Source organism: Aquarana catesbeiana, linkage group LG03, assembly GCF_042186555.1.
Source record: "Aquarana catesbeiana isolate 2022-GZ linkage group LG03, ASM4218655v1, whole genome shotgun sequence".
Taxonomy (NCBI): Eukaryota; Metazoa; Chordata; class Amphibia; order Anura; family Ranidae; genus Aquarana; species Aquarana catesbeiana.
Genome location: NC_133326.1, coordinates 44,777,755 through 44,793,087, shown reverse-complemented (window position 1 = coordinate 44,793,087; position 15,333 = coordinate 44,777,755). Strand labels below are relative to the sequence as shown.

The 15,333-nt window shown below is 41.4% G+C and overlaps 1 long non-coding RNA gene across 13 annotated transcripts in view; it reads left to right on the top strand.

Annotated features, from left to right (window-relative positions):
- Positions 1-15,333, top strand: part of LOC141131318 (uncharacterized) — a 139,662-nt gene that overhangs the window by 57,190 nt on the left and 67,139 nt on the right. For all 13 annotated transcript variants that reach the window (XR_012242739.1, XR_012242745.1, XR_012242749.1 and 10 more), the window contains one exon: positions 1,009-1,118. This is a non-coding gene — a long non-coding RNA (uncharacterized lncRNA). The remainder of the gene's footprint in view (positions 1-1,008; positions 1,119-15,333) is intronic.

Here is a 15,333-nt window from a genome sequence, read left to right as displayed (position 1 = left end):
AGCAGTCATTTATTATATTGCAGATTACAAATTCTCAGATGTGATGGCTGCATTCATTTTTTTTTTTTTTTTTTAAGCTTTGTTTCCTTTATTTTCACTTGGTGATCCTGTTAGTAAGTCTGTTGTTTTCCAACAGAAAAAAACTGTCCTGGCGATGTATCAGTTAGAGCAAGGATCTCAAAACTTTCTAAAACAAAGGGGTAGTTTACTGTCCAGACTGTGGCCAGTGGGAGTAATCCAAGCACCATCGTTGGTTTTAATGGAACTAATAGTGCCCAATCCTTGGTGTCAGTTTGAGCAGTAGTGCCCCACTGTTTGTATCACTGGGAGGAATAGTGCCCCATCATTGGTGTCAGTTGGAGGAATAGTGCCTCACTGTTGGTATGAGTGAGAAGAATTGTGCCAAATCATTGGTGTCAGTTTTGGGAATAGTGCCCCATTGTTGGTATCAGTGGGAGGTGCCCCACTATTGCTATCGGTGGGAGAAATAGTGCTGAATCATTGGTATCAGTTGGAGGAATAGTGCCCCATCATTAGTGTCAGTGGGCTGTGGTTTGGAGACCACTGAGTTAGAAGGATGAGACAAACCATTTAGCACTCCTATGCCACGTACACACGACCGGTTCAGCCATCGGAATAAACTCAGACGGTTTTTCCAACGGAACTCCGACAGAATTTGATTCAAGCGGTCTTGCCTACACACGGTCAACCCAAAGTCCGACCGTCCAGAACGCGCACAGCACTTACGAAGGGACTAGAAAAAGGCAGTTCAATAGTTCAATTCCGCTCGTGTGTACACGGCTTTAGGGGTACTTACAATAGCTTTTATTCATTTATGTTAAATCTTTATCCCATAAGGAACACAAATGTAAATGCTTAAAAAGTGTGAGCTGGAGTTTGGCTTCAATCTGTTAGTCCAGCTAAATCTACTAGTCCATCTAACACTCCCCTCCCCCCCAGATTAACAATGCTGCTGTGCTAAGGTAACTCTGTTTCTCCTTCATCCAGAGCGGACGCACCCTAATACAGAATGTGTGTTACTGGCCAGATCGCCAAGTGAAAACAGAGGGAAAAACTTAAAGGAAGAAAACGAATGCAGCCACAACATCTAATAATTGGTAAGCTTTAATATGATATACTTCTTTGGTTTTCGGTTTAATATCACTTTAAAATGCATCTGCAAAAGCATGGCCTTTTTAGGCGTAGATGTGGGAATGGGTTCCAGATCATTTCGAATCCCGACCATGACACCATCTGCCTGGAGTTTGCATGTTCTCCCTGTGTCTGTGTGGGTTTCCCCCGGGTACTCCAGTTTCCTCCCACACTCTAAAGACATGCTGGTAGGTTAATCGGATCCTGTCTAAATTGGCCCTAGTTAATGTGAGTTAGGGACCTTAGGTTGTAAGCTCCTTGAGGGTAGGGACTGATGTGAATGTACAATGTATATGTAAAGCGCTGCGTAAATTGACAGCGCTAATTTTGGGGGTGGCCCCTTGCGCACCAGTGTATAAACAAGGTCCATAAAGGCATGGATGAGCGAGTTTGGGGTGGAGGAACTTGACTGGCTTTCACAGAGTCCTGACCTCAACCCGATAGATTGGGATGAATCAGAGCGGAGACTGAGAGCCAGGCCTTCTTGTCCATATCAGTGCCTGACCTCACAAATGCACTTCTGGAAGAATGGTCAAACATTCCCATAGACACGCTCCTAAACCTTGTGGACAGCCTTCCCAGAAGAGTTGAAGCTGTTATAGCTGCAAGGGGTGGGCCAACTCAATATTGAACCCTACGGACTAAGACTGGGATGCCATTAAAGTTCATGTGCGTGTAAAGGCAGGCGTCTCAATACTTTTGGTAGCATAGTGTATGTGTATGTAACGAGTGTAGCAAACTTTTGGTAGGGCCATTCTAAATAATCTGGAACCCATTCCCACATCTGCGCCTAAAAAGGCCATGCTTTTGCAGATGGGTGGGCCAACTCAATATTGAACCCTACGGACTAAGACTGGGATGCCGTTAAAGTTCATGTGCCTCCCAATACGTTTAGTAATATAGTGTAGATGTGCCAATAGCATTAGATATCAGATTTAGAGGATTGCTATGATTACATGATTTGTTTGCGGTAGTTACAAGCTATAACATTCAAAGTAAATTCATAGAACAAGTGGGCCACGATCTGGATTCATGTGCAATAGGATAACGTTTTTATACGACTTCCTTTGGCTTATTAAAATGTCACAACAAATTTTCTTTAGGAATGGCGTGACTATTGACCTTCTGCTTCCATCTTTATATTGAAAATAGTGCTTTATAAACGATTTTGTTTGTTTCGTTAAGGCTAAGAATAGCCTGGGCAAATATATCACATTTTTTTGTGTGTGCATTTTTTTTTTTTCATTTGACTTTTATTATTACTCATTCCTATCTTGACATCCCTCTATAGTATTATACTGCGAACCAATGTTTTTATAGTAGGCAATATACAACGTATGTGCATGCATATATGTGTGCGTTTATATATACTGCATATGAGAGAAGACCTAAATAGGTTTGTGACTTCAGTAAATAAACTTTGAGCAGGGTTCAATTTTACTGACATATGCGCCTGGCACCCGGTGATTGCATGGCACTCGTATTGTTTCAGGCAGTCTACTATAGACGTGCAACTGAGCTACTGCCAAAATGATTAGACTGGATTCAATTTGTAACCCCACTCCATTGAATAACCCCTATCCAGCTTCTCCTCTCCTTATTACAGAGCCTCTCCTCCTTTTATTCCAGGCTTCCCTGGCTCCATTGCTTGGCATATTACAATAAAACCTATAATAAAACGTGTTACCCTGAGCTTTACTGTGAGTGTCGCTGGTAACGCTCCTCTCTGATCTGCATCTAATTGGTTTGTAACCGATTTTCAAGGAGATTAATGACAGACACCAAATGCCACAAAATGAAACCACGCCAAACAGAAGTGCACAATGAAAAGCTGCAATTCCTTTCAACAGTCTATTGAAACAAATACACAAAGACGCCACAATTGGCTTATGACATAAATAAAGCTAACTCCCATTGTGTTATCTATTATTAATTCCACTAAAATAATTTGTCTGTCACATATAAAAAAAAAAAAAGTTACGAGAAAAAGCACCCCAGTAAAAACGCATTGATAAAGGGGCGCTATCTGAGGACGAGCGTAACTTAGATTTATATTGTGGAACTATTTTAGTTATCATTTTCTACAGTAGGGATGTTATTTTATAAGGACTATGTGAATATCAGTAAAGCTGTAAGTAACTTAGGGGTATGAAAGTGCCCCCTTATAAATAAACGTATAAAAGAGTCCCATTAAATCATAGCAGACATGGTAAAGTGATCATTTTATTCTGTGTTATCTCCTAGTTGGTTAACCACTTCAGTCCTGGAAGGATTTACCCCCTTCCTGACCAGAGCACTTTTTGCGATACGGCACTGCGTCACTTTAACTGACAATTGCGTGGTCGTGCGATGTTGCACCCAAACAAAATTGACGTCCCTTTTTCCCCCCCACAAATAGAGCTTTCTTTTGGTGGTATTTGATCACCTCTGCGGTTTTTATTTTTTGCGCTATAAACAAAAAAAGAGCGACTATTTTGAAAAAAAAAAGGAATATTTTTTTAGTTTTTGCTGTAATAAATATCCCCAAAAAATATATTAAAAAACTAATTTCTTTCTCAGTTTAGGCCGATATGTATTCTTCTACATATTTTTCGTAAAAAAAAAATCGCAATAAGCGTATATTGATTGGTTTACGCAAAAGTTATAGCGTCTACAAAATAGGGGATAGATTTATGACATTTTTATTATTCATTTTTTTATTAGTAATGGCGGTGATCTGCGATTTTTATCGTGACTGTGACATTATGGTGGACACATCGGACACTTTTGACATGATTTTGGGACCATTGTCATTTATACAGTGATCAGTGCTATAAAAATGCACTGATTACTGTGTAAATGACACTGGCAGAGAAGGGGTGAGGGGGGTGATCAAGGAGTTAAGTGTGTCCTAGGGAGTGATTGTAACTGTGGGGGGGATTATCTCACTTCAACATGACAGAGATCACTGCTCCCGATGACAGGGAGCAGTAGATCCCTGTCATGTTGCTAGGCAGAACGGGGAAATGCCTTGTTCCCCGTTCTGCCGCTCCGTGACACGATCGCGGGTCCCCAGCGGACATCGAGTCCGTGGGACCCGTGGGCACGGTCACGGAGTACGCAGTGGGTGTGCGTGCCAACAATGCTGCGATTTAAAGGGAACGCACCTGTACGCCCATTTGCCCAGCTGTGCTATTGTGCCGACGTACATCGTCGCGCACTGGTTGGCATGTGGTTAAAGTGTTACTAAACCCACAACAGTAAAATCAGTCTGTATATACAGTAAAGCATGCTTGTTATACTCATTGTGGAGCCTAAGGGGGTTAATCCTCCGCATTGTGGAAAAAGACTGTTTGATCCTGTCTTCTCTGATCCTCCCCTCCTTCCACTGTCCCCTGATAATTTACTGATAACACAAAGTTTGTGAAGTCAAGCTGCACATGCTCAGTTTGGTGTGTATTGCTAGATAGGTTTTTTTTTTTGGGATAGTGCATGTGATGTGGGCCAATCAGCACTGTCCAGACAGAGAGTCAGGGGTGTTGCAGTCTTATAGGAGAGTCAGAAAACTCCTACAAGCTTTAACCAGTGCTTGGCTGGACACTGATAGAAGTCACAAGACTGCTCTAACTGCTGAGGAGAAAAGGTATTTACTAAAATAATTGCATTTCCATGTTCTGTGTACTGTGGGAGACCAGATATAGTGAATGCAGGCTCCTGGGTTTAGTAACACTTTAAAGTGTTACTAAACCCACAGCAGTAAAATCAGTCTGTATGTGCAGAATAGCATGCTTGTTATACTCACTATGGAACTTAAGGGGTTATTCCTCTGCATTGTGTAAAAAAGATCTTCGAACCTGTATGGACAGATCCTCTTCCTGCAGGATCACTCTGGTCAAGGCCAGATAAGACACAGTCAGAGTGGTCTTCCTGCACATGCTCAGTTTGGTCTCTATTGCTGGAGAGAACAATTCCTGTTTGATCAGAGCCAGCCAGGTCACATTTGGGCATGTATACAGATCCTAAATGACAGCCCAGTCCTTCCCTCCTCCTCCATGCCCAGTAACTAAAAAAGAACACAGTAGGTGGGATGTCACATCTTGATTGATGGATGATCCACCTACCATAATACCATGAGGACACAGGCTGTAGTGGAAATCTCCTCCTACCTGAACACTCAGCACTCAGGCAAACCCTTCAGTTTATCACGTGACCATGGTATACAGATCAGCCAAAAAGGTATATAGTGCCAGTATTTTATTGTAAAAAGATAAAAAAAAAGATGATTTTTAAGCTGTGGGCACTGTGGGGGGGGGGATGAACCATTTTCATATTTATGGGTTTAGAAACACTCAATATTCAATATTCCATACACAAGGGAGTATATTTTCAAAAGGTGAAAAGCCTCTTCACTTTAACCTCCCTGGCGGTATGATTATTTCGGATTTTAGGTGCTGAAAGCGGTACAATTATTTTGCATGGAAATTTGGCGTTTTATATTGTAGGTCTGTAATTCTTAACAATAACACACTTAAATTTGTCCATACAAGAGTCTAGTAGATATCCCGGGTATGATAAAGTTTGAAACACAAAAACATAAATTATAATATAATAAATAAAAATAAATAATTAAAAAAAATTAAAATAAATAGTAATAAAATAAATTTCCCCACGATTCACTATCGCTCAATTCTGCAAGTGTTCTAATTTACTATCGCTGTTTTCTAGCTGGTCTAAAGCCACTTTTGACGTAAAGGGACACTTTTTGGTTGCTATGGACAATCTCCAGTTTCCAGGCAGAAAGAACAGTATATATAATATAAAACTGCATGCAGGGCATGGGCCAAAGCACTGGGAACAAAAGGGATGTGAAATGATTTCATACAGTACTGTAATCTGTAAGATTACAGTACTGTATGTGTTATGATTTTTACCTTTTTTTTAATTTGCCGCCAGGCTCTGCCCCCGTGCGTCGCGACGCCCGCAGGGAATGGAGCCTGGCACGGAGAGGCTTCGGAGGAGGACGGAGCCCTCGGACACTGCGGGGGACATCGCAGGATCCCGGGGACAAGGTAAGTAAAGGCACACCAGGATCCTGCGATGTAATCCCGAGTGTGGCTCGGGGTTACCGCTAATGGTCCTGAATTTTAACCCCGAGCCACACTCGGGAAAACCGCCAGGGAGGCTACATAAGCAGTGTTAGCAAATAAGGTGAAGATGTGTTCACTTTGAATGCCCAATCACGTGTAAGGGGGAGTAACAAAGATACAGGATTTGTGCTTGCACACGATTGGTTAAAATTAAAGTGATTGTAAACGATCACCTTGTAAAACAACCCATTCAGTTTGAAATAGAAATTAAATGCAAAACATGTTTGTATAGATATAAAAATAACATTATACATACATTTTTCCCTTTTTTTAATAAGTGATCACATTCCCTCTGTTCTCGGCTGCATAAGAGCTGAGGGGAGGAGAAACAGCAGCACACTGAGCTTTCCAGTAAATTGCTGTGCAGTGAGGGCCTGTCAGGACAACTCTGATCATTGGAGGAGAGCAGGCTAATTACCCAGAATAGCTAGAGAACTGACCACAGTGTGCTCTGCTGCTTAGTGTGGTCAGTTTTTAATATAATAATCAGCTTCCTGTGAATGAATGACACAGATGTTTGCGCAGCCATTCTGTTTTCAAAATGTGACAGTGGGTGCGGAGAGAGGATCCCCACAACTGACCATGGTGTGCTCTCCTGCTTAGTGCGGTCAGTTTTTATTAGGAAAGCAAGGGGTCTGGCAGGAACACCAGGGGTTTTACACAAAGATAGCAATACAAAAGGAACAGGATGCTTTCTTATATAAGTGAATGGTACAGCGGGCACATATCAGGAATATATAAAATGTTGGGGTAACAAACGCTTTAAATTAATAAGGATTTGCCTTATTGCATATCAGGACTTCTGTCATTCCCCTGTATTTACTAGCTGCATGACTGTCTCCAGTCAAAGACAATAATGAGGCCAGACAACTAGCGTTTTAGAAAGAGGTCAATGCTGGTAGTTTCCCTATTTCTCTTGGTGCCAGTTTATTGAAAAGGGGATTTACTCCATGTGAAGCACAAGGACATAGAGCAGTTTAAAATAATTTAGAAACATACCTTAAAGCGAAATATTAAACCCCAAAACAAAAATTTCATATATTGCAGTTTGCTTATTCTTAAAGGCTAAGCTCACCTTTTGGGAAAAAAATAATAAATGCACATATGTTTGCAAAAAAAAAAAAAAAAAAAAAGTTAATTTATTATTTTTTTTTTCCCCCCAGGAGCCTGCAATGCATTGCAGACATGATCAGTGGATCACAAACGCAATGTCAGGCTCCTGAAGACAAGCCCTACAGCTTTCAGCCCGTACCTCTGTACACGCTGTTAGTTTGAAAGCTGCAGGGCTTGTGAATGAACTACGAGCGCGCTCATCAGCTCAGTTTATTGAGAACTACAAGACATTTGATGCGGTGGCAGATGGGACTTGTAGTTCTCTGATTCACAGATTTCTGTGAATGATACAGATATTTGCACAGACGTTCTGTTTTCAGAATGTGACAGTGGGTGCGGGGAGAGTATCCCCCACCCGCTGTCATGGGGAGTAGAGGGTTGAATCAGTGGTGAGAAGGACATGTGCTGGAGCGTGTTACACGTTGCACCCTAAATATGTGTGTAACATGTAACATTTTCTAAAAGGTGCTTATCCATTAAATGTGGTGGCTGATTTAATTTTCTACTTTTCCTAAATTTTCACCCGTTGATTTGGCCAATAACACACTTCTTGTCTTAGGGTGTCCCCACTATGGACAGAGAAGTAACAGAGACAACATAGGACAGCATCAATCTGGGGAGAGGGTAGTCTTCGATGGACTAGCAGATATGGATGCACTTGACTAACACATTAAAGCTGAACTCTTTATAAGTGGTTACAGCAATCGTTTTTGTTTACCTTTTGGGTTAAAGACTTTACATAAATGAACACAAGTTGACACCTCTGTCAGTGTTAAATGATTTTTCTAAACCCTTTAACTGGCTGATCTATTAAATGAAGTTGAAAAAAAACAGACTTACTGGCTGGATCACAAGATGAAAATAAAAAAAAGAAAACTAATGCAGCCACCACATCTAAGCTAAGGTAAGCTGCAATATATTACATTTTTGTTTTTGGGTTTAATACTGCTTTAAATTTTAAAAACTGCCATTGCTAAGTGATCTGTGACTTATTGGTTAAAGTTGTGCCTTGCAGCACTGGGGTCCTTGGTTTAAATCCCAGCCAGGACACTAACTGTATGAAGTTGCATGTTCTCCATGTGCTTGTGCAGGTTTCTTCTCATACTGCAAGACATTCTGGTAGGTAAATAGGCCCCAGTAAAAGAATGGGAGGTAGAGATCTTAGATTGTAAGCTCCCTGTGGGCAGGGACTGATGTGAATGTTAAAAATTGTTAGCGATATATAAATATTTTAAATAAATAATTTGCAGTGGAACATAAGAAGTTTTGATTAACTGCAGAGTCAAAAGCTGTCAGCATCTCTTTCTGGCTGTGTGCTCTATGGATATTCCCTCACAAGTTCTGTCCTAGTGACACCCTGCTAGATGCGATATGACTGGTATGAACAGTGTAAGGCAGGGGTAGGCAACCTCGGCCCTCCAGCTGTGGTGAAACTACAAATCCCATCATGTCTATGCCTCTAGGAGTCATGCCTGTGATTGTCAGGGTCTTACAATGTCTCATGGGACTTTTAGTTTCAAAACAGCTGGAGGACCGAGGTTGCCTACCCCTGGTGTAAGGGGACACAGCCCATTAAAGGAAACTGACTCTGCCATGTGTGTCTCCATTGGAAAGCCTTCTACTTCCAGTTTTTGTTAGGAGGGGGTCAGTAAGGCTTGAAAAAAAGGGGTGGGGCTCCTGAAACACGTAGTAGACTGCTCACTTCTGACATCACCTCGCTGGTTTGACAGTTAGCCACTGACACTTGCAGCCATAGGTGCCACCGGCCTGCCCACTTGCTCTGAGGCTGCCATTTTCACATTTACTGCTGCTGCATGATCGGCCTTGACCTGTGATGCAATGTGATGAACCTCCCAGGCTTAACCGATACCATGTGATGATCCTCCCAGGCTTAACCGATACCATGTGATGATCCTTCCAGGCTTAACCGATGCCATGTGATGATCCTTCCAGGCTTAACCAATGTCATGTGATGATCCTCCCAGGCTTAACCGATGCCATGTGATGATCCTCCCAGGCTTAACCGATGCTATGTGATGATCCTCCCAGGCTTAACTGATGCCATGTGATGATCCTCCCAGGCTTAACTGATGTCATGTGATGATCCTCCCAGGCTTAACTGATGTCATGTGATGATCCTCCCAGGCTTAACTGATTCCATGTGATGATCCTCCCAGGCTTAACTGATGCCATGTGATGATCCTCCCAGGCTTAACGGATGCCTTGTGATGATCCTCCCAGGCTTAACTGATGTCATGTGATGATCCTCCCAGGCTTAACGGATGTCATGTGATGATCCTCCCAGGCTTAACCGATGTCATGTGATGATCTTTCCAGGCTTAACCGATGCCATGTGATGATCCTCCCAGGCTTAACCGATGCTATGTGATGATCCTCCCAGGATTAACTGATTCCATGTGATGGTCCCCCCAGGCTTAACCAATGTCATGTGATGATCCTCCCAGGCTTAACGGATGCCATGTGATGATCCTCCCAGGCTTAACTGATGCCATGTGATGATCCTCCCAGGCTTAAGCGATGCCATGTGATGATCCTCCCAAGCTTAACCAATGCCATGCGATGAACCTCCCAGGCTTAACTGATGCCATGTGATGATCCTCCCAGGGTTAACCGATACCATGTGATGATCCTCCCAGGCTTAACTGATGCCATGTGATGATCCTCCCAGGGTTAACCAATACCATGTGATGATCCTCCCAGGCTTAACTGATGCCATGTGATGATCCTTTCAGGGTTAACCAATGTCATGTGATGATCTTCCCAGGCTTAACTGATGCCATGTGATGATCCTCCCAGGCTTAACTGATTCCATGTGATGATCCTCCCAGGCTTAACTGATGCCATGTGATGATCCTCCCAGGCTTAACTGATGTCATGTGATGATCCTCCCAGGCTTAACTGATTCCATGTGATGATCCTCCCAGGCTTAACTGATGCCATGTGATGATCCTCCCAGGCTTAACGGATGCCATGTGATGATCCTCCCAGGCTTAACTGATGTCATGTGATGATCCTCCCTGGCTTAACAGATGCCATGTGATGATCCTCCCAGGGTTAACGGATGCCATGTGATGATCCTCCCAGGCTTAACCGATGCCGTGTGATGAACCTCCCAGGCTTAACGGATGCCATGTTAAGATCCTCCCAGGGTTAACCGATACCATGTGATGATCCTCCCAGGCTTAACTGATGCCATGTGATGATCCTCCCAGTTTTAACCAATGTCATGTGATGATCCTCCCAGGCTTAACTTATGCCATGTGATGATCCTCCCAGGCTTAACTGATTCCATGTGATGATCCTCCCAGGCTTAACTGATGTCATGTGATGATCCTCCCAGGCTTAACTGATGCCATGTGATGATCCTCCCAGGCTTAACTGATGTCATATGATGATCCTCCCAGGCTTAACTGATGCCATGTGATGATCCTCCCAGGCTTAACTGATGCCATGTGATGATCCTCCCAGGCTTAACCAAGTGTTTTTACATGTAAGTATAAAATATCCCCAGTGGAGACACAGGCAGAAATTAAAACACGGCAAAAGGTCTAACCCTTCCTTCTTTATACAAAAAACAAAAAAAAAAAAACTTGTGTTGGGACTTGGGAGGTACTGTTTAACAGATTCGGAGACAGCTGATCACAGATCGGGGTAAAGAGCCAATCACATCGGCTCTTTACCATGTGAAAAACTTTTTATTTTTTTATTTTGTTTGTTTAGCAAAAAAAAAAAACAGTGGTGATTTAATACCACCAAAAAAAGCTCTATCTGCCTCAAAAAAATCATAAAAACTTTGGGTACAGCGTTGCATGACCGCGCAATTGTCATTCAAAGTGCGACAGCGCTGAAATCTAAAAATTGGCCTGGGCAGGAAGGGGGTAAAAGTGCCCAGTAAGCAAGTGGTTAACTGGAAGTCTGCATAAGTAAAAAGTATTGGTGGTTAACTGAGCTGCAGAGAAGCTTGTAATTTAACTCTGCATGCTTTCCCACTGCTGTTCTATACTCAAGTGTCCAGCTATGGTCAGATAGTGGGAGAGATTTAAGAAAAACTTTCTGATATGTTGCATGCGGTGACCCACTTATACTTTATTATAAATGCAGTCATGCCCCCTGGTTTCTATCATACGTGATAGACAATCCCAGTGGTTTTCAAAACCTCATCTATTGAGTTAGGCAAAAAAAAAAAAAAAAAAAAAAAGGTTAATTTTTCTCCACATTTTCTTCTTTTAATAGTACCCTATTATACTGCCGTGTAAGAGCTAATTGTGAAACATGCAAGGACAGCAGGACTTACATTTTTCATGAAACTCTTGCTTTTATGGCACACATAAACCTGACCTTTTGCACTTTTATTTGATTTTGATGTCCAGTGATAATTCCCTTTAGAGTCTTGGAAGTGATGAAGTGACAGCGCTGGCATCAGAAAACAGAGTGTACCTCTGCGCCTCTGCTCTACAAGTCTTGGGGGAGTGAATTGCTACCCTGACATATGATGTTGAGGTGTGCTAGGTGTTGTGCTGTCAGTAAAGCTTCACACTGCCTTATTTTTTTACATTGTTTTTTCGATCCTTTATTTACCATTTTCTATATAAGGGAGGACAATACAGGGGAATAAAAGAACGGGCACCCACCAGTGACACAGTATAGTCAAGTTCAAGTCAATAATGCCAAAAAGGTCTTGCAGGAAATGTATTGTCACATTATAACATGTAACTGTCCTCCTGCATGTCTAATATTTGTTGCCTCTACATTAGGGATGAGCTTGCATTTGTTTGGAAGTATGTTTGGGTCTAAATCTGGGAACCAGCTGTCATTCTTGGCCCAAGGATCTGCAGGTGATTCCTGCATGCCATTGACCTAATATGGATGGACATGTGGCCATATTAGCTCAATGATGTGACAAGCAACCCTGCTCCTTTGTACTTTTAGTGGTGGGCAGGAAATCAAAAATGGGAGAAAGGCTGGTGCCATGAAAGACGGCTAAAACAATCGTTTTTATTATAGCAGGTGATCAACGGTCAAAAAAGCCAGGGCATCAAAAATGCCAGCTGGCTTCCAGGTTTGGACTTGAACCTACTTCTGAACAAACGCAAGCGCATCCCTACTCTATACAAATTTTACCAATAAACTGAATCCTGCTAATTTTGTGAGTTGCCTTTGACCCAAAGAGGTTATGAAGTTCACCTCTGTGTCAGGTTGTTGGGAAGAGGAAACGTAAGGATGGTTAATCGGGTGGTTAGGGTAGGGTGAGGTCAGATATAGAATGGGAAGGGCTGTGTGCATAGAGGGAGAAGGGGGAAGGGGCAAAGAGGGGTGGAGGGGGTTGTGTAGAGTTGAAAGGGAAGTGTTGTGGGGGGGGAGTGGAGTAATCCTGCACTACCCAGGAATGTGCATCTTGAGGTTGGAAAGTGAATCAATGCCTCATGGCTAGCTATTAGAGTGTAGTAGTAGAGACTGGTAATCTGGGTTGGACGTGAATTCGTACTGTAGTGCCACATTTTCTTCAATAGAATTGCCCTTATTCTGAAATAAGAGGGTTATATCCTCCCTTTTTTTAAATTTAATTTAATTTTAGTAATCCAAAGTGAGGCTGAGGGTAGAGTTTCTTGCTTCCAGAGTAAAGTGAAGCAAGGTTTGGTGGCAAATAACAGGTGTATGAGCAATGTTGTCTTGTAATGAAATTTAAGAAAATCACGAGGAACGACTGCAAGCATTAAACGTATTCTCCATGGAGAAGAGATGCTTGAGAGGAGACATGATAGCAATATACAAATAACTCAACACTGATTCTAGCATAGGGAACAAACTATTCAGTCTAAGGAGGACATGGGGCTACTCAATGAAATTGTAGGAGAAGCGGTTTAACCATAAAATTGTGTTGGGGGTTTTTCACTGTCTTGGCAGCAAGGATGTAGAGCTCATTTCCACAATCGGTGGTGTCAGCAGAAAGTATTGATAGTTTCAAAAAACTCTTAGATGGACATCTTAGTGAGCACAGTATACAGGGATATGGGATATGATTGTTGACATGAGCACACACACCAAAACAGGTTGAACTGTATGGACTGCTGGTGTCTTTTTTATTCAACCTTACCAACTATGTAACTATGTATGTGTAAAAGATATGTTGCATTATCAAAGCTTAGGTCTATGTACATGAGTTTACATTTTTTTCCCCAGACTTTGTCCCAGAAAAGATGTAAGATCGGTAAGGACAGTCCCAAAAAAGATATTCAAAAGTGTTCCTCTTTTTCAGTTGCAATGCAAAACATGGAGGGAACGTTAGAAAAGAGTGTGTAGTTTTCGTGGACTAGGTGCCAACTAGTTAGTAATTTGTAGCCTGTCTCTTGGATTCTACTGGCAATGGATGCCTTGTATGCGAAGTGGATGATGTTGTCCTGTTGATCTTTGGCTTTAGCTTGCCCCAGGACAAGTTCTGATCGAGTATTATAGTTGGTTTTAGTAATCTGTAGGTTTGTAAGTAGGTCATAACTGTATGAGAGAGTATGTCTAACTGTATGCTGTTTAAGGCATAGATGATCCAATGACAATATGGAGGAGGCCACTTGTTTATCCTTCAGGATATACAATAAGGGGCATTTTTATATATATATATATATATATATATATATATATATATATATATATATATATATATATATATATATATATATATATCAGCTATTGATTTAAATACATTTCCACAGAGAAAATGGAGAATTGAACTCTCTACCTTCATATTTCATTATTTGCTCTCAGATTGCATCTATTTCTTTTGTTTTGGAAATACATGGGCAGCCTTAAATTATATGTGCCATGTATTCATGAATGGATTGGTGGAAATGTACAAATACAAAGGCCGGTCCTTGAGGAGTTTTAAGACTAAATGCATTTGTGAACCTTAAAAAAAATAGCCTTGTGAGTGCAAAGACAGCATGACAGTTATATTCATAGTTGTGAAGGCATTGTACTAGTGTCATCAGTGCCTGAAAAATAGTAAAATAGTAAAATAGTAAAAAGATACATGTGATCATATTTTATCCACTTGCTATGTGTGTTGTATACTTTAGCCTTGAAAGTGCAGCCATTGCATGGAAAATGTCATGAACTATATTATAACACTCAGCACCTCGCAGAAGAACATTAGAATAAGAACAATGGTGTTTTGCCATTCAGTATAAAACGTTCCTTCTTTTGATTATTAAGATTAATAATTATAACATTTTAACACATAAAATCTGGTCCTTTGGTGACAAGGACCCTCTACTAGTTAGCCACACAAAACTCATGAAGAGGAAAAAAAGCAGCTCACTGTTTTAAAAGCCTTATTCACATTTTTTCAACACTCTGACATACAGACTGTTCCACCAGGATCATAGACACCCAACGTGGACCCTACGAGCAAGCTCTGTTTAGGGCGAAACGTGTTGGTGTCAGAGAGTTGCATACACTAGAACAATGCTTTCAAAACAGTAGGCGGTTTTGTGGATGGGTTCTGTGGAGGTGCCAGGGACTACCAGGAGCCAGCACTCTGAGTTGGACAAGGCGTGGCTATAGCGGAACACTATACTTTGCACTCTCAAAGGCACAGTGCTGTATTTGAGAACTAGGGCTGAGCAGGATTACATTTACATTTTCCCCAAATTTTGTTGAAAAATCAACAGATTTCAGTGAAAATTCATTATTTTGCTGAAATGTTTTGTAGGAGTTAATGGGGAAGAAAACAATATTTTTTATGGTTTTAGGAGTATAAGGGGCTTTATACTAAAATATTAAAATAACCTCATTCAACTTTTTGTTGCACAGAAGAAAGAAAGACAGACAATGGAAAAAATGTAAAATAAAACATTTTAAGTGACAGTATACAGAAATAACAATGCAAAGAAAAAAACAAATACAAAGAACACAAGAAGACTAAATT